Source organism: Crocodylus siamensis, chromosome 5 (assembly GCF_052110815.1).
Source record: "Crocodylus siamensis isolate JL-2025a chromosome 5, ASM5211081v1, whole genome shotgun sequence".
NCBI classification, from domain to species: Eukaryota; Metazoa; Chordata; order Crocodylia; family Crocodylidae; genus Crocodylus; species Crocodylus siamensis.
In genome coordinates this window covers 189,897,666-189,922,873 of record NC_143399.1, presented here as the reverse complement: position 1 = coordinate 189,922,873, position 25,208 = coordinate 189,897,666, and the positions used below count along the sequence as shown (strand labels likewise).

At 42.3% G+C, this 25,208-nt stretch overlaps 1 protein-coding gene across 1 annotated transcript in view; it reads right to left on the bottom strand.

Annotated features, from left to right (window-relative positions):
- PTPRN2 (protein tyrosine phosphatase receptor type N2) overlaps positions 1-25,208 on the bottom strand; it is a 1,011,953-nt gene that overhangs the window by 768,820 nt on the left and 217,925 nt on the right. The gene's annotated exons all lie outside the window — the stretch shown is intronic.

Here is a 25,208-nt window from a genome sequence, read left to right as displayed (position 1 = left end):
GGTACTATTAGACTTGTGTCCTTGGTGTGATGATGTCTTCCCTCTCTGCCTGCCCCCCCCCATTCTTGTACTAAGGAGACCTGATAAACCTCTTTTGCCCCTTCCTGATATTGTATTCTCTGCTGCCACATCTTTGCTATTTCTTGTTAGTATTAGTGGAAGTTTCTTGCAAAGAAAAAGGGGAAAAAAATCACTTTGGACCACCTGGTCAGATGAATTTACGGGGCTCCTCCTTCCCCTTCACCCTGATCTTAGCACACCTCAGCTGTTAAATGAAACAAAGAAAACACATCTTCAGGGCCTACTCCTTCCCTAGGCAGGGGTGTACAAACCTGGTCCCTCCAGACATAAGTGGTCTGGGTTGCAGCCTAGGCACTTGCCTCATTTGGGACAATCTAATAAGTGCACTTGTAGATCAAAAGGAAAAAAGATAAAAACCTCTCTCAGCCAAGGTAAGTACACCAAAGGAAAAGAAATCTGAATACCACCCTCCAGGCTCCTATGATCAGTCCTCAATGAAGAGTCCGGCCTTGTGGGAGAGCTGTGCTCTCTAACTCCTCCCTATCACCTCTCCCTAGCTTACTTTGAGAGAAAGGGTCCTACCCAAATGTATCCCATTGCTTTGGACTTCTGTGGCAATACTTCCTCTGGTGGCGGTTCTCCAGTCTCCTTTGACTTTTCCCTGGTGCTTTGAGCCTCTTCAGCTCTTGGCAGATCAGCATCAGCGGGGAATCTCCCTAGTACCTCTGGCTTCCAAGCACTGGAATATCCCTTGGGCTGCCCCTCTCTGGGACCAGCAGTACTCAGCATGGTGCATCCTGGGCCAATCCAGAGCAATCACTCACTCTGGAAATACTGCGCACACTGGTGGCAACCCACCCATCTCCTGTGGTAAGTACAGGTGAATTCACCTTTCTTTTCCAGGGTTCTCCCTCTTTCTTCCCTATCTTGACAATTAAAGTTTTTAGAAGCTCTGCACAGTTCTTTATTTTCTGGCCACACTTGCCCCTCAGCTCAGGCAACAGTATAAACACAAATCATAAGTCAGTACCCCAACATAAACAGGGTCCACAAAGAGTTAACTCAGTCCTGGGCCTTCTCCCAGGTCTTGAGATGACGACTCCAGCTCTCTGCTGCTCTCTCAGCACTGAAGTCTTCCTTCTTTCCTTCTGGAGTGAGTTCCAGGCTCTGGGGCTGCTTCTAGCCTCATAGCCCCTAGTCTCTTCCCAGACCGTGAAAGTGCCCTGGCCCAGTGTTCCAGCTACTAATCTAACCTCTCTGTCATCCCCCTGGGAGTCTTTTAACTTCCTTTGTGCCAGCTAATTATTCCTAGCAGCTGGTCCAGTCCTCCTAGGCAGGCCTGCAATCAGCTGGTCACAGCTGGGATGCAGTCCCTGCAAGCCCACCACCTACAACACTAAGCCTATGAAAAAAAGAAAAACCAACACAAAAGGTGTATGCAATAAATAGACAGGATACAATGGAAAAATGTGATAACAGCAGTCTGCATAATGAACAATGATGGCAAAAGCATCCTTTCTGCTTAGTCTCGATGGCAGAGGACAGTATCCAGGATAAAACTGAATTGATAACAACAACGTGGTGAGGGCAATGAGGTCCTCTTTTCCTAAGGTACCTCTAGAGACAGGGCAAAGGCACATGTCTGCAAATGTGACATGGCCAAAAGTAAACATGGAAGTCCAAATAAGGAATCCATATCTACTTTCTTGAAGACAGCTTTGGACTATTTTAGGTGTTTCTCCAAATCACTGAGGTGTTATCACTTAATAATTAGGATTGGGGGTGGGGGCTGACAAAATACAAATCAATGACAGCATGTCATTTTTCTTGTTTTCCTACAAAAAATGACAACTTTCATATATGTTTGTTTATAGTGTCATATATTTATTTACAACAAAACCATTAAATTATTTAATATGTGTAATTTAAATTTTTATATTTATAAAGTCAAAGTTTTATCAAGGTTATTGAAAAATTATCTTAATATACTTCCACAGCTAGCACTAGTAACAATGGGTATATGTGAAGGGGAGATGTTGAAAGGATAGATTGAAGAAATAGTTATGTTTTTTCAAAATTAATTCTTATCTTTGGCAAAAGTGAAGTAAGGCAGAATGTACAATCTGTGCTCAAATAAGGGGAGAAATAAACAAAAATTAAAATAAAGAAGAAGAAGTACCCTAAGTAGACTGCAGGAACTAAACATTTCAGTTGTCACCTCACAATCTGATGGCTTTTCTTAAAAACACCCATCTGCCAAAATGAAATGCAGCTTGTAAACCTATAGCTACATTTACCATACGAGACATTAACTAATACATATTAATTCTACAAATAATGTAAATTGTATTGACATATTTCTCCTACTTTATTATGAATCCTCCTTGTTTCTAGAAAACTAATTATAGAAATATATTTCAAAACATAAATAACAGAGTAGCAATTAGCAGTGAAGGAAAAAGAATATATATAGCCTGAGAATCTGTTTCTTACACAATAGAAGGCTGAGTTGGTGAAAGTATCTTCTGAGAGAATAAGAGAAGAGACCTCTCACAAAACTGCATATGCTAAAATAAGAGTAATATTGCAAATGCACTGAACAGCACTCTCTGTTTTTTGAATTCAGAAATTCTTACCTACTCACTTGGCAATCATCACTCAATCACTTCCAAAATATTGCATCTGAGGCAACGTTCAGACAAATTGCAGCTTGCCAGTTCTACACATCCACAACCAGAAATAAGCAGCCAGCACCAATATAACTACTGATTTTTCATATTTAGAATCATGGTCTTGATGACTATTAAGGTTGCTAGAACTATTTTTATGCTTTTGCTATGCTGTAGTGCTCAGGTATATTTTAAGATTTGACTTAGTCTTTTGGCAATTATAAAAGAACGTACAGCACCTAATATAAAAAGCAAGAGAAGATTTGTTAAAAAAAAAAAAAAAGATCGAGAGAGAAACTGACAGTTTTTCAGTGCAATTTATATTAATCAGTGTCAAAGAATGCTATTAAGACAAATAGCTTTTAAAATAGGTTTAGGATTAGATTCAGTTAACACTTGCAGTTATAGGATTAAAAATAAAAAGCAATGAGGATAAGCAAGAATAAAAATTATCTGTAGTCATGAAAAAAATTTATCTTTGAAATTTTCAGATGCACAATGAATTTAGCTTTGTGTGTTTATAGGACTTAGAAAAGGTTTTGTTGATGTTGTTGTTTTTTTCAGGGGGAAGGCAGGTGGGTTGTTTGCTTTCTGCAAAGAGGTTTTTTATTTCCCCTCTAGAAGAATGGAAACTGAAAAATATAGGTTTTTCTTCCTTGTCAGCTTGGTATTTCAGGAGGGCCAGGATAACATAAGCAAATGTGCTTATGTATAAAACACAAGCATATATATAAGCACTGAAATAATTATATTTACACACATGTATATTATGTGTATGCATGTATGTATATACACACACACACACACACACATGTATTTATATGTACACATGCATATAAATAAAAAACACGTGTGTGTACGTGTATATATACACCACATGCACTATAGATAGGTAGATAGATCAATCCAGATCTATATAGATATAATACACATGTATACTATATGTGTGCATGTGCGCGCGCACACACACACGTAATGTACCTGAATGATGGTTCCAGAAAGGATGAAGCTAGACTGTCCTCAGTGGTGACAGATGACAGAACAAGAAACAATGTTCTCAACTTGCAACAAGGGAAGTTTAGGTTGGATATTAGGAAAAACTATCACTAGGAGGGTGGTGAAGCACTAGAACAGGTCCATTCTACCTAAAGAGGTGGTAGAATCTCCATCCTTGGAGGTTTTTAAGGCCCAACTTGACAAAGCTTGGGCTGGAACAATCTAGTTGGGGATGGTCCTGCTTTGAGCAGGGGGTTGGACTAGATGATCTCCTGAGGTCCTTTCCAACCCAAATTTTCTATGATTCTATGTGTGTGTATATATTAAAATAATGCATAGGATTATAGAAAAGTAGAAGAGTAAGGGACTTCATGGGGTCATCTAGTCCAGCCCCCTGCTCAAGACAGGATCATCCCAGCCAAGTGTACATTTAACTTGCTCTTGGACACTTCCAAGGATGAAGATTCCACAGTTTCTCTAGATAGCATAATCCAATGCTTGACCACACTTACAGTCAGGAAGTTCCTCCTAAATCTTGCTTTACAAGCCCTCACTAATTTTTGTTCTTTTGTACTGCACTCTCTTCAAGCTGTTCATGTCTTTCTTACAGGATGGGGACCAAAGATAGACATGGTAGTCCAGCTGAGGTCTCACAAGTGCTGTACAGAGTGGAAGAATCGCTTTCCTTCATTTGCAAATAACACTCCTGTTAATATGGGGGCAGACAAAACATGGCCCGCAGTCCACCAGACAATTTCATCCAGCCTGCAGGTGGGTGCCCACCAATTTCCTGCATCTGACCTGTTCCTGGGTTACCCCTGCTGCTCTCCCATGGGCCCAAGCTGTGCTCACTCCTGCAGGGGCAGCACATGCTGTGTTCCCACCCTCACCCAGAGGACAGCCCTGAACTCACAGGTAGAGAAGTCGCAGTGGGTGGGGGAAGGGTGGTGGTAGTGGCCAGGCTGGCAGGCAGAGGGGACAGGGAGGGGCAGGCAGGTGGGAAAGTAGGGAAGTGGCAGGAGAAGGGTGGGGGTGGGGAAGCAGTGGCAGCCAGCATTCCCTCTAATCTGTATGGTGTGAGTGACTGCACAGGCATGCTCATGCCGCACTGCCACGTGCACCTGCGTGGCCACGCACGCCATGCAGCTTAGCTGGAATGCTGGTGACAGCAGCGGCAGGAGGTGGGAGGGGAGTGATGGTGACAGCTGTGTCGGTGAGTGAGCGGGACTGAACCAGCAGCTGAGCAGGAGCATGGGGCCCACACTGGTGCCCCAGGGCTGGGGTTGGCAGGGACCCAGGTCAGGGTGGCAGGAGTGCGTCCAGCCTGCATGGGGCACAGGGTCCACCTGGCTCTATCACACAGGGTTTGCATGCAGTTCCCAGGTTCTCTGCCTGAGCTGTGAGCTTCTGGGGGGAGCCCCGTGTAAGGGAGCCAGTAGCCCTGCCCCACTCACTGCTATGCTCAGGTCATGGGGAACAGTGGGGAGCTCCGCACTATGGAACTGGGCTGGCTTCTCCCCTCTCCCTGCCATCCTAGCTGAGCCTCATAACCTACACCACTGGCTTCATCATGCAGGGCTCTTCCTGGCAGCATGGGACTCATGCATGCGAGCTCAAGACTGGGGCCAGTGGCCACAGTGACAGCCAGGAGGAGCCACCACCACATGGGCTGCCTAGAAATGCAGTCCAGCCGCAGAGCTGCCCCAACCCCACTGTGCATCTGAGGGCAGTGGGATAGGCCATACAGCGCCTGGGCCAGGAGGGACCAAGGGACCAACCATGGGCCAGAAAGTCCATCCATGGGCCATATCTGGCTTACAGGCCATATTTTGCCCACCCCTGATTTAGTGTGCATTTCCTGAGCTTGTTAATGACAATGTCATGCGGGAGAGTGTCCAAAACCTTGCTAAAAGTCAAGATATATCACATCGGCTGTCCCCCATCCACAGAGCCTAATATATTTATATAAAAATATATGCATATATACATAGATACACATGCGCACGCACACACACACACACACACACACACAAACTACACTTCCTTAAAAAATAGAGAAAAAGAATATTTCCTGTTTCATTTTAATAATATTTTTGGTATTAGTTAAGTTTGAAGACCTACTAATCTGAAATAAAATTACTAAAGAACAGAATTGATGAAAGGAAATGACACAAAAGAAGTTTCAACTCTCTTCACTATTCAGAATAATAAATTAACATATTGAATTACACTGGCAATGAAGACAGCAATATATTGAAATTTATTGATTTTCTCTCTCTTGACTTAAAAAGCAGCACAGATGCTTATTACAAAACAGCAGTTCCTCGTCTCATTTTTATCAACCTTTTTTTTAAACAGCCTCTGACATTGACAGTTTCAAGCTTAATTGTACATTCAGCATGTACTGCTAATGACATTAGATAAATGGATCACATCACAATGCGGTATATTCAAAAGAGATCATGTGCCAATTTTACAAATTTAAAATCAAACAAGCAACTCTGTAGACCCTGACTCTTCAAGTTGTTTATCAACTAAGTGTTAGAGAATATTTTGAATGTCATTATACATCAAAAGATGAAAGATGTGCTTCTCTGTACCCGGCTGATCTTTCATTTACACAATGCAATTTAATTACATGTTATAGCTATGCTGGCTTGGGACCACAGTAATTAAAGGGGTACAGTACATTAATGTTTTATCCATAGTAAAACCCTTATTTTCAGAGGGTTTAACCTAGCCATGCAAATTTATTTTCATATAAGAGAGATGAGCCTCTGTCATACTTGATGATACTTACTGTACTCATGATAAAAAAAATTAGCATTTGAAACTCATTTACAGCATTGGTAGGGGTGGCATGTTTGCTAGAATCAGCACTAACATCACTGCTACAGTGCATTTTACAAGGCCCCAGATTAAGAGTGGTTAAAAGCAACAGCGTTGGCTAATGGAGGTGTTACATTTGCTTACCTTTTTCATTAATTCTCCCAGTATAAAATAGTGTAAGCCTATACAACACTGGTTGTAACACTGCTGCAATCCCCCGTATTTGTACAAGCAGTGAGCCTCCCAGATAACTGAGAAATGTTATGGGAACATGAAATCTGGATCCTAAGCAACAGGGTTTATAGATCAAATTTGCACCTCATATGTGGTTGCAAATTGCAATCCATTGCACCTACACAGGCATCTAAGCAAAAGCACAGATGCTTCCAGGAAGCAGTTTTAATTGGCTGGCTTTACTCCACAGGAGCAGTACAGGCTGACTTGAAGATGTACCAAAGTAGGCTCTCTCTCAGATTTCCCACCCTTCCCATTGTACTTTCTGGTCTACATTGCCAATCCTGAAGCAGTTTTGGCTTCACCAATCAGCCCCCAGATAACTTGCACTCTCAAATCTCTTAATGGAAACAAACAAGACAGTAAACTAAAATTTTCCATTATTCACACAAGCATATTTCTTCACATTTGCCCGAAGTAATATTTTAAATTGCTCCTAACCTAAATACGTCTACAGTGGTGGGGGGAGAAGTATGTGTGTGCATGTTTGGATGATGAGCTGTTCCTCTAAGATTACAATGGTACAGCTGGTTGCACTGACATCCAACTGGGTAAGGATGTAAAGCATTACATGGCCCTGGACACTGGCTGAATGGCAGGGCTTTTTTTAATTCAAGCAGTTGTACAGAAGCTTTCTATGGCAAAGAAAAAGGACTGCAACCCTTCATCCTTAGCCTACTGAATTCTGCATTGTAGCATGCAAGACCCAAATTGCCTATGTACCAAGAGCCTGAAATGCCTGGCACAAAGGACACTGTACACCTCCTTTTAACAGACAGCTGCCTTCCTTTTAAGTCCAATTTTTATTGTAAGCATATTTTTGTGTGATCAAATCAGCAGAAACCCAATTATGCATAAGGTCTATCTTCTTGCTAGATGGCTGGGTCAGTCACAAATGAGCAGCCTCTTGCAATTTTCCATCGAATCAACTCTGTAATTTGAGTGCTAATGCAGACATCTCTTGAAAACAGATCAGACACTGCGTGTTCTCCCCCTTTTCCAAACATAAGCATTCTGGTTTTAGAGCTTCTTTTGAAGAAAAAAAAAAAAAAATCACTCTACTCTATGAAAACTAATGCAATCTACGGTAACAATATTATTTTTAGATATTTACATTCCAGATGCTTGCACGTCTCTTTACCAAGGCAAGTTCATTTGGTTGACTAAAAGGTAGATTATTAGTTTCAAGTATACTATCCTTTGACTAGGATAATTTGTGAGAAAATATTTGCATGAAACCCTATTCATGATATATATTTATAACCCCCTAGCTGAAAGAATCACACCATGGTAATTGCCTTAAGAAAAAATATATACATACTCTATATTGAAGCCTTTTGTGTTTCAAGAAGATCTGAAAAGTTCGGAAAATTGAGCATTACTTCAAAACAGAGGAAGAAGAGGCTGTGAATAACCAACTACCAAGAAAGCTGCAACTGTCTGTTTCATTCACCCAACCTTTACCTTCTATCTGGGAATTGAGTGGCTAAATCTGCACATCTAAACTGTCAGGGAAAACAGGAGGATGATAAGGAAGATTTCTAAATTATTCAAAGTGGTTTCTGTGCTTCAAAAGGCTCATTCACTTTGTTCCTTTATATATCTACAGCTATTTAAGTTTGCCTCTGGCTCAGAGACAGGCAGCATTGTGTCTGTGATGTTGAAAAAGAGGAGCGAATCCATAAGTTGGTGCAAATCATTCTTCCACTGAGAAGCCAGCGGAAAAGGGAGCAAGATGGCTGCTTCTGCAGGTCTAAGGATACAGGAGTCATAAATCTAGAGAAACTGTTCTTTTATATTTCTGATTTTTCCTGCACCACAAACACACCTCTATATGCCAGATGGGGCCTGCCAGTGTTAGCATCACAATATAAGGTGTTATTAATGGAAGCTTAACAACGGGGCCCACACTTCCAAACAGGAGGAGTAACACCGGAGTCCAGAGCCACTCTGAGGAAAGCTAGGATCCTACCCTAATCTGCTGCTGAGTTACTCCTGGAGTCCAGAAGTTTTATGTTCTTTTACCAGAATTTTGAAATGCCAGCACTTTCACTTAACTGAAGATAATGGGTTGACAGAAAAACAGAAAGTTTAGGGGAAGGTAGATATCTCGAAGGCAGGTCTGTGGAACATACTGTAGATACTTTTATACTTTTTTTTTTCCCCAAAGATTAGGAGGAATACTCTCCCAAGACTGGAAAAAAGACTTTAGTCAGGCAGCCTTTGTTCACATAAACAATCCCACTGAAGTCAATGGGATGACTTGCATGTTTAAAGATTATCCACATGAACACAAGTTTCTGCTTTCAGCACTTGGGGGCAATTGCAAAGCCAGTCCATCTGCGAGCTAGCTGTAAACTGTATTTTGAATCAAACAGGTGAAAATAACGTGTTCATCTCTCTGTTTACTGGTCATGCAATTCCCAGCCCACAAGATCAGACCATGACTAAAACTGACTATACTGGGGACTGGTGGTGGAGCTGAGGAGAGAAAGAACCTGGAGAAACACGATTCCACAGATAATTATGGTTCCCCCTTAAATTTTCAGGAAGATGGACAACACGGTATCAGCACACAGGTATTCCAGCATAGTACCCTTACACTCCACACCAACTGTGGATTTCCCATGTGCAGCACGATAGAGGATACAGTTTCCTGCACCCTCCACATACACTTCAATTCCCATACCTGTGGATGATCAAGTATGATCATGGATGATCAAACTGGTCCTTGAAGACTATGAGCAAACAAACAAGCAAGTCCAAAGACCCACTACAATATGACCATTTCTCTCTTTGTTCCTTTCCTTTACTTCTCCCTTCTGGCCTCCCTTCAGTAGCAATGCTGATGAGCTAATACTCATTCAAAACAGCAGGCTGCTTTCAGGCGGTAAATTTGGGTTCCTAACATCAATTGGCCACAAGACTGTTGTGCTGTCTTGCTGTTTGGCATTCACATATAGATGTGATGCTGGCTACATATTTTGATTCCAGATTTCTCTACATGGAATTTTATGAATGTAAAAGGAATGTCTCTGTCACTATCTTCCCTCACTCATTTGACCTTGTTGTTCAGGAAACTCTCCCTACAATATTATAGCATATTTATAATAAAGTATTTATATTCAGGCACAGTAGTCAATCCATCTATGCAGACATTCTCAGGGCACCTGCCACAGCAACATATAGATGCAATATGTTATTATATACGTTCATATATTTTTGTGTATGTGTAGAGATATATATTGTAAACAAAACACAACATTTAATACATAGAAATATCATCTCTACATACTACTGTGGTATACACTTTTACCACAGTGTGCTGTGATATAAAAGGTTTTAGCAGTGATGAGTTTGGAAATATTCAGTCCAGCAACAGTGATTCTCTCTCAACATAGAAAAATAACATGGTTTTAAAGTGAGTTATCTGCTAGGTCTATAAAGCTGTAAACTGGCTATTTATACCATCCAAAAGGGGCAAAACACTTGTAGCTCTTGGAAGACATAACAGAGATAAGAGACTTTAAAGGTGTAACATTTACAAGGACCAAAAAAACCCACCAAAAAACTCATCCATTTTACTCAGTTGAGGAAGTTTCTGTGAACGTGAGATTTAGATTGTAGGATTCAGAGTACTGAAGTACATACCTCTCCAATTGGAATAAATCCAGGAAAGAGCCTTCTGATGATAATCTGCAGAAATAATGCTTTAAATATATTTTGTATAACGTGACACAGACCAAGCACTTAACACAAGAGTGCAGTATAAAGATTTTTGAAGTGCTCTTTGAACATACGTAACGCTCCATTCCTGGATTAGGTAGCCACAACACCTACCAGGACCTCTGTGGACTGGCCAGCTGGATCATGAGGATGAGTCCTAGTGAATCCAGTACCAACTCCCATCATGGAGGAAGGAAAAAAAAGCAGTAGGAATTGACACAAGCTCCAGGGGCTAAACCAGTCAGAAGGGTGCCTGCTTGTCCCTACACCAAATGCCACATATCCCATATGTGGTCCCTCATAGATTCATAGATGTTTGGGTCAGAAGGGACCTCAGGAAGTCATGGAGTCCAACCCCCTGCCCTTGGCAGGAATGAACGCTGGGATCAGACAACCCCAGCTAGGTGCTTGTCCAGTCTCCTCTTGAAGGGTAGGGGAGAGCACCACCTCCCTTGGGAGCCCATTCCAGATTCTGGCAACCCTTACCATGGAGAAGTTTTAAGTCTAAGATATGAAATAGGGACCTTCCTGACTTACTACTGGAATCATTCAGTACGTTTCTGTCTCTGTTCTCCAGCTGCCTCCTCGGGACATTGTGAAGATGAGTCCATAAATATTTGGGAGGCACTGAAGCCCATCTAAAGTTTAGAGAGATTACAGAGTATTGAATTTAAAATAATGGCAATTATATGTAGCATAAAAAAGTATTTCAGGTCACTGTGGAGGAATTTTAAATGTATGCAAAACTTGCAAATACATGTGGTTTACAACCTATAAGAATTGAAGCAATAACATTAATTAAAAAAACCCCTGTCATTATGATAGCCACAAGAGAGAGTGTAATTCTAGCACACTGTACTGAAAAAATAGCTACCAAGCACAAGCTAACAGTTTACTCTCCGTTTCTCGCATCCTTTCTCTTTCCAGTGGTTTATGCCATTACTGCCACAATATCAGTTATTTTTCAATCCTTTGAAAATGAGAGAGAAAAAAATGAAAGCATCTCTCAATTGCTCACGTTAAGATTTTCAATATTTTTTCCTTAATAGCTTCTCTTTTGACTAGTAGCAGTGTCAATTTCCCAAGGGCAAAATTCAGTCCTCAGAAATATGCACACAGAATACAAATCTCCCAATAACATGCCTTCTAATAGCTTGTTAAATGCTGGCATGCGTTATCTATTGAAAAGCATATATGTGTAAAAAACAGATACTGATGCCATTAATACCGAGTCATGACAACTGTTTATTGAGTAAATAGCAAAGGCCAATAATTTATATAAACTGAAAAGCTTGGCTATCTTCTGTCCTTATGAATACTGTGCTTGTCAGATGCTCTATAGTTGGATATGTAATGGATCACAAGAGATCAACTACATCCATATGCTGACATGTATGCATGTCTGGCTTTTGCATACTTCTATGCAACTTTTTATGCAAATTATCTAATGAACACATTTCCACACTTACAACTCATTTACATACAATAATAAATGCTAGGTTTAAAAAAAAAAATGTGCAGATGCACATGCAGTCCTTATGAATGAAGCCCTAAGTTATTCTAAGACTGCAAGGCAGTCCTTCTAACACATCCAGCTAGTCTGCCTCAACCCTGAACTTCCTCTGAGGAAAGCAGAGAGGCAGTTCACGGCCTCTGCTCAATCTGCCAATTAGTGCAAAATGTGGTGGTAGATTTGTAATAAAGTGAGTTGGAACTGAGACTCACCAAACTCATCTCATTATAGGGGTCACCAAACATCCATTAGAAGGGACTAACTTTTAATCTCTACCGAGTCAGGCTGAGTTCAGAATGTTGACCCACAGGCGATAGGCTATGAAGCTCATTAGCAATGATGCGAGGCATCCAGTTTCCTACTAATAAGTCCTAATGTTACATCATCAAGAAGGAAGCGTGTTGTTTTTTTTGGAAAGAAACTTATTAAATCAAGTTCTGACCTTTTTATGACTTATGCCAACAGTCATTCACTCTCCGTCTTCTTCAAACTAACCTACAATGTGCCACGTCCTACACTGAAGGAAACAACTCCCAACCCCCTGCAGTCTTCAGAGGCACAACACAGATGTTTATCACTTTCCCTTATGAAGTGTCCAGTGAAAGAGGCATGCTGCAATCATCAGTGAGGGACAATACATAGAGGAGACACAACATCCTTTTTATGACAAAGTAACCATATGTGAACAAGCAGTAGAAACTGGGAGTGAGAATTTCTAGATTATTTTCCTAGTACTATACAGCGAACACTTTATGAACTAGTGACTAGAGAGAGCATACCAGCGTAACAATATCTCCAGAGGCAAAATTGGACAATTCTATGCCCTGGGCATAGAACTGATCAGGGGAGAAGCGTCACCTCCTTTTTATACTAACAATATGTGTCAAGCAGTAAAAACTTTTAAAAACTGATTTTCAGCGGACAAAATAAATGGGATCCTAGAGGGTTTAAACCTCTCTGACACTTCCTTCTCTTTCCCACCCCCCCAGCACCCTGTTTCTACTAGCCACTCCCCCAGGCACCACCAGTCCTATCACCGTTTCCAGAAACAGACAGAGCCAGAACAAGAGCTGCTACAGAGGAAAGCATAGGGCATGTGTGTGAAGGGAGAAAGGGAAGGAGGGTGAGGCACTCCCTTGGCACTCCATACCAGTGTCCTCCCAATCCCTAAACAGGGCTTGTGGCCTGCTCATCCACCCACACAACCGATGGTCCTGGTTCAGGTCATCTGCATGGTCAACTTTAAGATCTCTGGATAGAAGCTGACCAAAAGCTCTCTGGATCAAAAAGGGTTAGCTTCTGCTGCACAAAGTACCTTTAGGATAATCATTTAACTCAGCCAGTCAGAACAGAAACACTGAATGAAGCACTGCCATCTTAGATGGGATTACTGAGCACCAGATGGTACCAAAAGTAAAACACAATTTTTAAAAACACCTTGGCTAGGGACAGACATTCAAAAAGTCTGAGTGTGAATTAATTCAATCTTTGCAGGTTAGTCTAACCTGGCTAGGTTGAACTAGTTTGTAACTGGACAGATTCTCTCTGGACTAAGGAAATTCAGGCACATGCCTGCAGTGGCTCAGGCTAGAAGCTGAGGGGTGCCAGAGCAGCCCTCTCTTCCCTTAAACAGCACTGAGCTGAGGGGGAGCATGGCCAGGCCCCAGCAGGACATTCTGATTAGGGAGGCCTGCCTGCATTATCCTAGGTTTTTTCCCCACTTGCTACTCAAGGGGCAGGAGTGTTGCCAGTCCCCAACCCCCTGCTAGCACTCTGAGGCAAGGGGAGGAGGGGTGGGTGGGTGCAGTGCATGCATCTGTGGATGATACAGAGCTTTTCAATCTCCCTCCCTGCTTCTTTATACTGTCTACAGCAAACTGACAGGGAAGCAAGCCAGCAGGTGGCTGATAACAGTGATAATGACCAGATCAACAAAAAAAATAGCCCTTCACCATTACTTCAAATTCTTCTTAAAATACCTTACCAGCTAACTTGTCGATTAGCTCCAAGCAGCCCTAAGTGGTCACCATTCTGTCTGCTTATCCCAATGAAATTTGAGACATACACATCTGTATTAGCTAGCATACCACATGCATAGGGTTTGTGGGGCTGGGGCCCCTGCTTTGGGAGATGGGAATTTCCTACTTGCAGCAAAGGGGTGGGGAGGGCAGGGGGAAGCCAGGCTGATCCTGCTGTACCTGCAAGCCTCTGCCAGAGCTGCAGCCAGGGAGCAGAAGGGAGAGGCCAGCCCTGCTGTGGAGCAGAGAGCCCCGCCCAACCCAGAGAATATTCTGGGATGCCAAGAATGTCTGGTTTATCTAAAACCAGCAAGGGGTCTGGGACAGACATTGCATAAATGAGTTTGAGCCAAATCAGTTAAGTCTGATAATATATTCAGCCAGTTTTCTCTCAAATTGGTTTCAGCCATTTTCAAACTGGTTTATGTGCACTAAACATCTGTTCTGTTACAGGTTTAAACAAGTTTCTGATCATTTAAACCTGTTTATGTATAACATCTGTCTGTACCCCTGGAATGGAAGAATGGAGCAGTTCAAAGATCTACCACTACCAAATCTTCCTAGAAATGTGGGAGACTACTGCAGGGACTTCAAGCAGTGTTTCACTCTGTATCTATAAGCACTGGGTGCCAGCCAGAAGGAAGGTTTTCTGAGGGTAGCCTTATTTTTTTTTTTTGACAGTGGCGAGTTCTGAAGCATTTACTGTGTTGATTTTCAGTCATCTCAGGCAAAAGAGACTAACTATAAAATTACTGTAGATAATATGGAGAACTGCATTCTCTGTAAAAAGGAAAATATAAAATCTGTTTTTAAATCAAGAGAACACAAAAGGAAGCTGAAAATATAGCAGAATTTTGACTAATCTGTCACTGAAGACCTTGCAAATTTCAGGACCAAATAGGTCCTTTATAAAAGACTAAATTATTATTTGCATTTGGAACATCAAAAAACAGCAAAAGATTACTGTGTAACCAGGATTAACCCTTGAGAATACAACTCAAATATGGCAAGTAACAGAAATCCCACACATGAGAATAAAGTAGATTTGCACAGGCTCTAATATTATAGGCATAATGAGAATAACAAGAAAAGATACCTGAATCATAAGGGCATATGGAGCTCAAAATCATAGTCAAACAAAATCAGCACATAATGTTGTGCACACTGTGACAGCCAACACAAACCATAACAATGCCTAGCATATGGAAAAAGGTGCAAGAAATGCAGTGGACTACATCACTTTGTGAATGTCAGCAGAACATAATATTGTGGACCATGAAAACAATGACCACTAGCTCAGATGAATTTCTCATAAAGGTAATGGAGAGTGAAATAGTATGAAATAAATGAACTATTAACCTGAAAGCAAATAGGTTTAAGTTGACACCGATATGTAAGGCAGAAGCATCCTTAGGTGCCTCTAAAAAGAAAAAGCAAACATTACATGTAAACAGTTAAAACTCAAGACCTCTGAGGGTGGGTTATTTCTCTAAAAGTATGTGAGCCAAAAGTATGGGTAATAAATAAATTGGAAAAAGATAACATGCATAATAGCTATGCTTCATAGGTACCAACAAAAACAAATCTTAATATGCTTAAGTAGAGAAGAAAATAGCCTTAATTCATATATATAACAAGCTTCCTGCCTTTAGATTCTTCTCTCTATTTAGATAGAGAGAAGAATCAGCACTACCTGAAACTGAACATAAGCCACTTACTGCCATTGCAAAAAAAGGACCTGGGAGACACCCCACAAGACCATAGAGATAATTTCTTTCCATTACAAAGGAATGATTTGCAAATACAAATGTTACAGAGATTTGGTGATCCCTCAGACATACCCCCTAGCACATTTGACAAAAGTAAACTTCAGCAAAGTTCAGAGATAGATGTTGTGCATCATAATCTTATTTAAAAAATGCCCAGTCTCAGACCTTGATTGCTAGAGCTACAACGTAGGAGACAGCCCTGCAGAAAGTAAGTCTATTAATACAGGCAGATCAGAACAGCATGTTCTCAGCTCAACAGGGAGCGCTCAGTTCCAGCCCAGATTCTGTTTGAAGGCCTATGCGTTGCAGAGAAATGTATTAAAAAGGATACGCCAAGATCATCCAGAGAGCAGATAAATCTGAGAGAAAAAGCTAGAGAACTTTTATGCCAGCTTCAAATGAACACTGACATTAAGGATGCTGTCAAGGCAGGCTGCATATGCCACAAATAAAGGCTGAGTCCAGCAAAAGAGCCCATACCAGTGGCACAGCAAAAACTGATGCCCTGAGCAAAGTACGTTTGTTTACATGGGCAGGGAAGAGAATTGCACACTTGTTCTCGACTGTTATTCTCTCTTATCAGAGCACGCTACAGCCAAATAGGTCATCACCCACATCAACTCTATTTTAGATAAATAGATATGGTAGATCTGACACAGCAATGTCTGACTTTGGACTGCCATCAGGTAACAAATAAAGAGGATCAAACCCGAAATATAGTACCACCAGCACAAATGAACTTACTGACTCTTGACAACAGTAATCTGAAAACCTACAAGACCAAGCAATGCTGCAAGACACCTGGTTGTTTGTAGTAAATTCAGGTAGTATAGGTCTGTTATAAGTTTTAACAGTGTGTGTTATATAAATGTTTATTGTCCATTTTTTTATTTTGATGTTTGGATGGGAAAGGAAGACATGGCGGAACCACAGTATTACAAGTCTCATCATACAGACAGAAGCAGTTGGACCAGAGACATTGGACAAAAGAGATCTCTGTCAAATAACAAGTTTCAGAGCAATTTTTGAATAAGGGTGAGATTACACAATCAGCAGAAGCTAATCATAATGAACGTTAGTGTTAAGATTAGCACATGCTAGTGTTCAGTCACATGTTAAGGGTTAGTAACCTTGCTAACGTGCGCTCCTCAGACTACTACCAGAGGGCTGGCAAGCAGGGGTGTGGCAAGGGCTACAAGTCTGCTTTGTATCTGCCCTGTTCCCCTTTCTCTACCCTGAAGTAAGGGCTGAAGGTGGGGGACTCCCTATGCTGTTTGGATTGCCCCCCCGTCCCCGCACACACCCCTCCCCCTGATCAGCCCCTTCACTCCAGGATTGCTGCCCTGCCACTGGCAGCTCCTCGCTCCCCTACCTCCGCCTTCAGTTTCTGAGCTTTGCAGAGGCTGAATTGGTGTGCACAGAGGCAGCATGCTCTGCAAAGAGCCCAGGAGCAGGCAGGGAGGGATAAACCCCTCCCTGTCACTATTACTCTTGGGCTGATTGGGGCAAGAGGACAGAGATCGGGGTGGAGGAGCCAATGTGGGACAGAGGGGTTGGTCCAGGGGGGATTTGGGGAGCCAAGGAAGCAATCAAGATGGTGATCTAGGCAGTGGGGGGTACTGGGGTGGCAGGGATGATTTCAGGGGGCAGAGGGGTGGTAGCCCAGCAGCTCACTGCCCACCCACTACACCCTTTCTTCCCCCTTCCCCTCTTCTGCCCCCACCTGCTCCACTCCCGGCCCCTCTCTTGCCTTTCTCATGACTTCCTTCTTCTTCCCCCCACCCCCTTCACTTCCCTCTCTACTCAACCCTATATCACTCACCTGCCCAGCTGTCAGTCCAGAGCCATACGTCTCCCTGCCACCACCTAGCTGTGTGCCACTCCCCCCTCCCCAAAATGCCAGGGCAGCCTGGCAGCACGCTGCAGCGGAGGAGGGGGGGAGCACAAATGCAGCCAGGGAAGAAAGGCAGGGCAGTGCCATGAGGTGCTAGGGTGCCACTGCTGATCCAGGGGCACATGCCCCCTGGGAAGAGCCACAGCTAGCAGCCCTCTGGGGAAGGAGGGTAGCAAGAGCCATGCCCCACCATCCTGCACCCACTGACAGTGAGTTGTGCCATGCCCCTCCCCCACCCCTTCCCTAGTTCCAGCCTTACTCCTTCCCTCCCTCACCACTGATTTTTTCCCAATTTAAACTGATTTTTTTCCCCTTTTCTTCCTTTTATCCTGGTTTCATCCCAGTTTTTGTTCTGAAGAAAAACCCCAGAAAATTTCCAGATTTTCTAAAATTAAAAACTGAGAATGCTGAACACTACTCATGTGTCCCCCCACCCCCAAGTCTACAAAATGCGCTGCTGCACATAAATCAATTCCACAGAAGAGTAGGTTTTGTATTTACAAGTCCTAACTGGCTACAAAGTGTATTTGTTTTATGTGCTCTAATAGGGGCACACGTGTACATGCTAAGATGTTTACGGTGCAGTTAGTTATTCAACTGCGCAGCGTATGTCTCATAGACGTACCCAGTATGACCCATTTCAGTGCTGCTCGGTTTCCTCTTGTCACGGGAATGATCAGCCTTTAGACAGAAGATGTGTCTGGTCTGTGGGTTTAATAATGCATAAGTGGAAGCATAGCATTAGATAGCCTTGTACATGCAAAGGAAAAAGGTGTTGTAATATTTAATCCTTACTACGGAATGGCTATGTGTTTGACCGCAGTGCAAAGGGCAGTTGTTCCCATTTAATACAGCTCAAAATTTGTTCCTACTTAACACAGTTCATATCTGAGGAGGGGGTTGGACTAGATCAGTGGTTCTCAACCTTTTTTGTACCAGGACCCATGTGTAAACATTGAAGGCCAGTCTCGACCCAGTGCTCCTCACTCCCAAACTGCTGTCCCCTGCCTCCAGGTCCCAGTCCCCCAGACTGGGGGCAGAGAGGTGCATGTGGGGCAACAGGGTGGAACTCTGACATCCTGCAAGGGAAAAGCCATAGTTTCCCACATTTTCTCCTTTAAAGGATAATCCATTTTAAAAAAAAATTAAATCCATGTTCAAAGTTTATTTGCGACCCTTTCATATATTCTTGCAACCCACTTTTGGGTTGTGACCCACAAGTTGAGAAACACTGGACTAGATGACCTCCTGAGGTTTCTTCCAACCCTAATTTTCTCTGATTCTATGAAAATCAGAATAAGACCATGTGTGTAATGGGTATGTGGCAGCATTGCTCAAAGAGGACAGGGCTTAGGTTGTGAGAGTATGTTCCTTAACTTGTCATTTCTAGTTTTCAGAAATTTGAGTTCAGTTCATCTGGAAGGGCATGAGATACCACTATCTTAACTTCGCATTCAAGAATACTTATGAAGCTAAATTTCATGACTGTCATCAGTAAAAGTGTTTGTTTGTTTGTTTTAAAAACAGAGAGAGAGAGAGAGAAAAGAAATGTTACTTTTATACATTTTGATTGTTTAGGCATCTCTAGTGTTTTCAGGAATCAGGGCCATAGCTCTCCAGTCTTTTTTCCTTAGGACCTATCAAAACAGGCTAGCAGACAACTACATTTTACTTCCCCTGACCCACTGACCCACCACAATAAGTTATTTCTGTAGGTTAGATAATAAATATCACTTGCAACATCATTCTAAAGGGGGTAAGAAGCTTTTTAAATCTATATGACTAGGCACAGAGGACAAATATGACCTTAGCTAATATTCCAAATGTCCTTTTCTGAGAACCAAAACTCTAAGATTAGTAGAGAATTTCTCTTTTTCTGAAAGACATTTTCTGAGGCCAACTAGAATCAAGATCTACACTTGCTAAAAGTTGTGTTAGATAACTTAAGCTTTATTCTTTATATGCCATACTATCTTTCAATAGAAAAAAAAGTCTTGCTTTCAACAATAGCATATAAAGGAAATCTTTTGAAAAGGGAGCATAAATATAGGGTTTTTTTCTTAGTTTATAAAGAGATGTTTTCATGAAAATAAAATAACCCATAGCATCTAGTTTTTCAAAGTAATCCCTAACCTGGTCTGTTACTACCCTAAGCTGCTTCACTCCTTCCCTTATCTTTGCTGCTATCTGTGCTCATTATCTGATAGCAGACCCTGTTTGTGAAGGCTGAAGTAAAGAGGGAATAAACAGAATCATAGAAAATTAGGGTTGGAAGGTCTTCAGGAGGCCATCTAGTCCAACCTCCTGCTCAAAACAGGCCTTTTCCAAGTATATCATCCCAGGCAAAGCTGTCTCTACCCAGGTCTTAAAAACCTCCAAGGATGGAAATTCCACACCCTCTCCAGGTAAACTGTTCCAGGGCTTTACTATCCTCATGACAAATTTTCCCCTAATATCCAACCTAAAACTTCCCTTGCTGCAAATTGAGACCATTGCTCCTTGGTTCTGTGATCTGCCACCATGGAGAACAGTTCAGATCCATCCTCTTTGGAACCTCCCTTCAGGCAGTTGAGGCTGCTATGAAATCCTCTCTCACTCTTCACTTCTCTAGACTAAATAAGCTCAGTTCCCTCAGCCTCTCCTGAGAAGTCACATGCCCGCTCCCCAACCATTTTTGTTGCCCTCTTCTTGACACTCTGCAATGTATCCAGATGCTTGGAATTGTTCTGTCCTAAGTATAGGACTTTATTTCTCCTTATTAAAACTCATGAGATTTCTTTTGGTTCTTTTAATATTGATCAGGGCACTAGGGTTAGCCCTCAATCTGTCTACATCTCTCTGAATCCTAGACCTATGTCTACTACTCCCCCAAGCTTGGTGTTATCTACAAACTTGCTGAGGGTGCACTCTATGCCATCTTCCAGGTTACTAATGAAGATACTGAACAAAAATGGCCCCAGGAATAGCACCTGGGGCACTCCACTTGATACCAGCTGCCAGCTAGACTTTGACCCATTTTTATTACTACTCTCTGAACCTGACAATCCAGCCAGTTTTCAGCCCACCTTAGAGTCCATTCATCCAAACCATACTTTCCTAGCTTGCTTGCAAGAATATTGTGGGAGCCCATAACAAAAGCCTTGCTAAAGTCAAGGTATACCACATCCACTGCTCTCCCTTACATCCACAGAGCCAGTCATCTCATCACAGAAGTCAATCAGGTAGGGGAGACATGGCTTGCCCTTAATGAATTGATGCTAACTGCTCCTAATCACCTCCTTCTCCTCCTCCAAGTGCTTAGAAATGGATTCCATGAGGACTTGTTCCATGATTTTTCATGAGGCTGACCAGTTTGTTGTTCCCTAGATCCTCCTTCTTCACTTTCATAAAGAGAAGCACTACATTTGCCCTCTTCCAATCATCTAAGATCGCTCCCAACCAACACAAAATATTCAAAGATAATGGCCAGTGAATTTGAAATCACATTGGCCAACTCTCTCAACACCCTTGGACTCATCACACTTGGCCCCATGGACTTGTATGTGTCCAGATTTTCTAAATAGTCCCTAACCTGTTGTTTCATCACTCTCAGCTGCTCACCTCCTCCCCAAACTGTGCTGCCAGGTACAGTAGTCTAGGATCTGTTCTTGCCTGTGAAGGCTGAGTTAAAAAATGCATTGAGTAATTCAGCCTTTTCCATATCATCTGTCACTAGATTGGCTCCCCCATTCAGTAAGGGAACCACTTTCCCTGATCTTCCTCATGTTGCTGACATACTTGTAGAAACCCTTCCTGTTACCTTTCATGTCTGTTGCTAGCTGTAACTTCATTTGCACTTTGGTCTTCCTGATTTCAATCCATACTTTTATATTCTACCCTAGTTGTTTGCTCAAGTTTCCACTTCTTGTAAGCTTCCCCACACTAAAGAGTTCCCTACTACGCCAAGCTGGTTTTCTGCCATACGTGCTGGTCTTCCTGTGCATCAGGATGGTTCATTCCTGCATGCTCAGCATGGTTTCTTTAAAGCAGAGCCAGCTCTCCTGGACCCCTTTTCTTACCTCAGATGAGCCCCTCCAGGGGGTCCTGCCCATCAATTCCATGATGGAGTCAAGGTCTACTTTTCTGAAGTCCAGGGTTCTTATCTGCTGCTCTCCTTCCTTCCTTTCCTCAGAATCCTGCACTCGGTCATCTTGTGGTTGCTGCTACCCAAGGTGCCATCCACTACTACGTTCCCCACCCATTCTTCCCTGTTTGTGAGCAGCAGTTCAAGAACAGCAGAACCAGTAGTTGGCCTCTCCAACATGTGCACCAGGAAGTTGTTCCCAGCACTCCCAAAATCTTCTTGGATTGCCTCTACACTACTGTATTACCCTCCCAGCAGATATCCGGGTGATTGAAGTCCCTCATGAGAACCAAGGCCTGTGATCAGGAAACTTCCATTAGCTCTTTGAAGAAAGCCTCATCCACCTCATTCTCCTGATCTGATGGTTGATAGCACACACCCAGCATGACATGACTCTTGTTGCTCTGTCCTCTGACCCTAATCCAGACTTTCAACAGGCCTATCTCCAGTTTCAAACTGGAGTTCTGACCAATCAGAGCCTTCTCTTCTTCATCCATAACAAGATTGCCTTCCGCATTCTATGCTTTCTCTCATCTTCCTCCTGCTCTTGATATACTAGTAGATTTCTTTTTTGTTGCCTTTTATGTCCCTTACCAGTTGCATCTTACATCATGCCTTGGCCTTCCTAATTTTCTCCCTGGATGTCCATCAATAATCATACTTTTCCCTGATACTACGGACACTTTTCATAGGATTCCTTTCTGGATTGTCAGCTCACTGAACAGATTGATGCCTAGTCAGACTGATTTCCCATTCTTCTTCTGCATGTGGATAGCATGCTCCTATGCCCATAAAAGGGCTTCCTTCAAGTATATCCAGCTCTTCTGAACTTCTTTCCCAATATCAGACTTTCCTCCCAGAGGATCCTATCCACATGTTCCCTGAGTTTGTTGAAGTCTGTTTTTTTTCTGAAGTCCAGTGTCTTAATTCTGCTGCTCTCTTTTCCTCCCTTTAGGATCTTGAACTCTATCATTTCATGGTCACTGTCACCCAAGTTAACTTCTACCTCCAAGTTCTCTACCAATTCTTCCGTTTGTAGGCAGCAAGTCAAGAAGAGTGTCAAACCCTACTCAGTTCCTATGAGAAAGTGTTATGAATAATTAGAATAAATCAAATTCTTTCAAACTGGATTGACTGAATTCAAGACCCACTGAAGCAATGTCTGTTACAGCTCCTTGCACCTCTTCTCACTCTTAGAAGATAGCAAATGGCATGGCACCACTGTCCATCTCTTGTGATTCATGCAATACAAAAAATGTTATCTTCAAAATACCACTTTCAATCTAAATAGCTGGAGATTGCTCAATAACCTCATTCAAAAGGACGAAGTAAAAATGAACTTTTATTAAAACATTCAATAAACTTTTCTTTAAGCTTTGGCAATGTACATTCATTAGAAAGAGGTTTATAATATCTTCTTTATATCTTTGCACTTCAATTAATTCTCTGGCTGCTGAAGAATATAAAAAAAAATAAATCAACCTGGATTTTTTTTCTGAGTAAATATGATTGGCCAGAACTTTGATCTCTATTATGAAACGTTCACCCCTACATTATTAGCTATATGCTTGGTAAAACAGCCCTCTTTGAAAGATCAACTGAAGTCGAAATGCACAATACAAATGGGACATAAGGAGGAACCTTGTGTATTTACTGCAAGTTTTATGCTAAGTTCTGAGATTCTTGGATGGGGACAGAAATTACACATAAACTGGTTTAAGTTATCAGAAACTCATTTAAACCAGTAACAGAACAGAAGTTCAGTGCACATAAATGACTTTCAAAATGGCTGAAACTGGTTTAAGATAAATTTGGTTGAATGTAGTATCAGACTTAACTGATTTGGGTCAAACTAGTTTATACAACTTCTGTCCAAAACCACTTCCTGATTCAAGTTAAATTGCAGCATGCTTTCCAGCCCTGGCTAGGCTGGGCTGGGCTGTGCCATCTGCTTCAGAGAGCAGGGCTGGCCCCATCCCTCTGCTCCCCAGGGGGTGGGGAGCAAGCCCAGCTGAGAATGCAGCCCAGTCTATGGGGTGGGGGGAGCACACACACTGCCCCTACCCCACCCCCTCCGGCAAGCCCCAGCTGGGGTTTGGGGCCAGATAGGAGGTTAAACACCCCTTCCCCTGCTCAAACTTACTGCTGGCTGCAACTGTAGACTACAAATCCCAGAGGCATCTGGAAACAGGAAGAAGTGAAGAGCAATCCTGCAGAGTCCTGGTGCTGTAATTCTGGACTGCAAATCCCAGAGACCTCAGGGGCAACAGGAAGAGAAAGTGAACACATAGCCTGAAAGCCATGCTCTAGTGCCCACCCCTGCTTCTGGCCTGACCCACTGCAGGGATTTGGCTGCATTTCCTGAATCAGAGGTAAATGTCTGTTCATTTCTGTTTGAATTTAATCTGTACAGCTTGAACTAACCTGCAAAGACTGTATCAATTCAACTTCAGGCTTTTTGACTGTCTGTATCTAGCTCTTGAGCTGATCTACTGTCAGCTGCTGAAAAATGGAATTAGGATCTCGCCCTAAATTGTCATCGTTAAATAAATGTAATAAACAGCCTGGCCTAAACAACAGACCTTCTTTTCTGATTTTGCCACCTGTTTACAAATAGTTACTCTATTCATCATGAAATATTAGAAACTGAAGAACCAGTGATCTCTATTAAAGAAGAACAGGGTTATTTTTGGGCAGTAACAAAATTCTGGAAGGTCTAAAGGAACCAGGCTTTTGGCTCTTTGAAACCATTTTGGCCTGAATATTGGCGTGGAAATCCTTTATGAAATGGAGTGATGTGTGTTCCACCAAAGCAATCTATTTCACTCTGCTCAGGATAATAAACACTGCTTTGAAGGTACTTTTGCTTCTAATTGAATACAAAACCAAAGAATAAAAGTAAACAAAGGGACAGAAACCAAGGGAATCACATTTTACTACTTTGAATTTGGTTTGATAGATAAAGTCTTCATTTTATTTGACAGTGCTTAATAATCGTTGCCATATTCTAGGTAAACTCCACATCCTCTTTCAATTCACCAACTACAACTATATTTTCCTTGCAGAGCTGATCTGGATCTGGGCACTAGGGTTAGTCCTAGACAGATTAGGAATGTCCGCAATACAAAGCTATGCTGCTAACTGATAGATACAGTGCAGGGTCACAAGCATTAAGATGGCGGGGGGAGGGAGGAAAGAGGAACCATGACATTAGGAAGACCTGGAGGAACCAACAGTAAGTCCAGAATTTCCGCATGTGAAAAGCCATTTTTCTGTAGCTCTGTAAATAATTTGTCCCAGTCCACCAATATCAGATAGGGAGGTGAGGGAGAAATGCACATCAGTACATTTGGTCTTTTTCCTTTATGGATGAACATGGATGGAGTACCCAGTTGGGGGGGGGGGGGCGGGGGGGG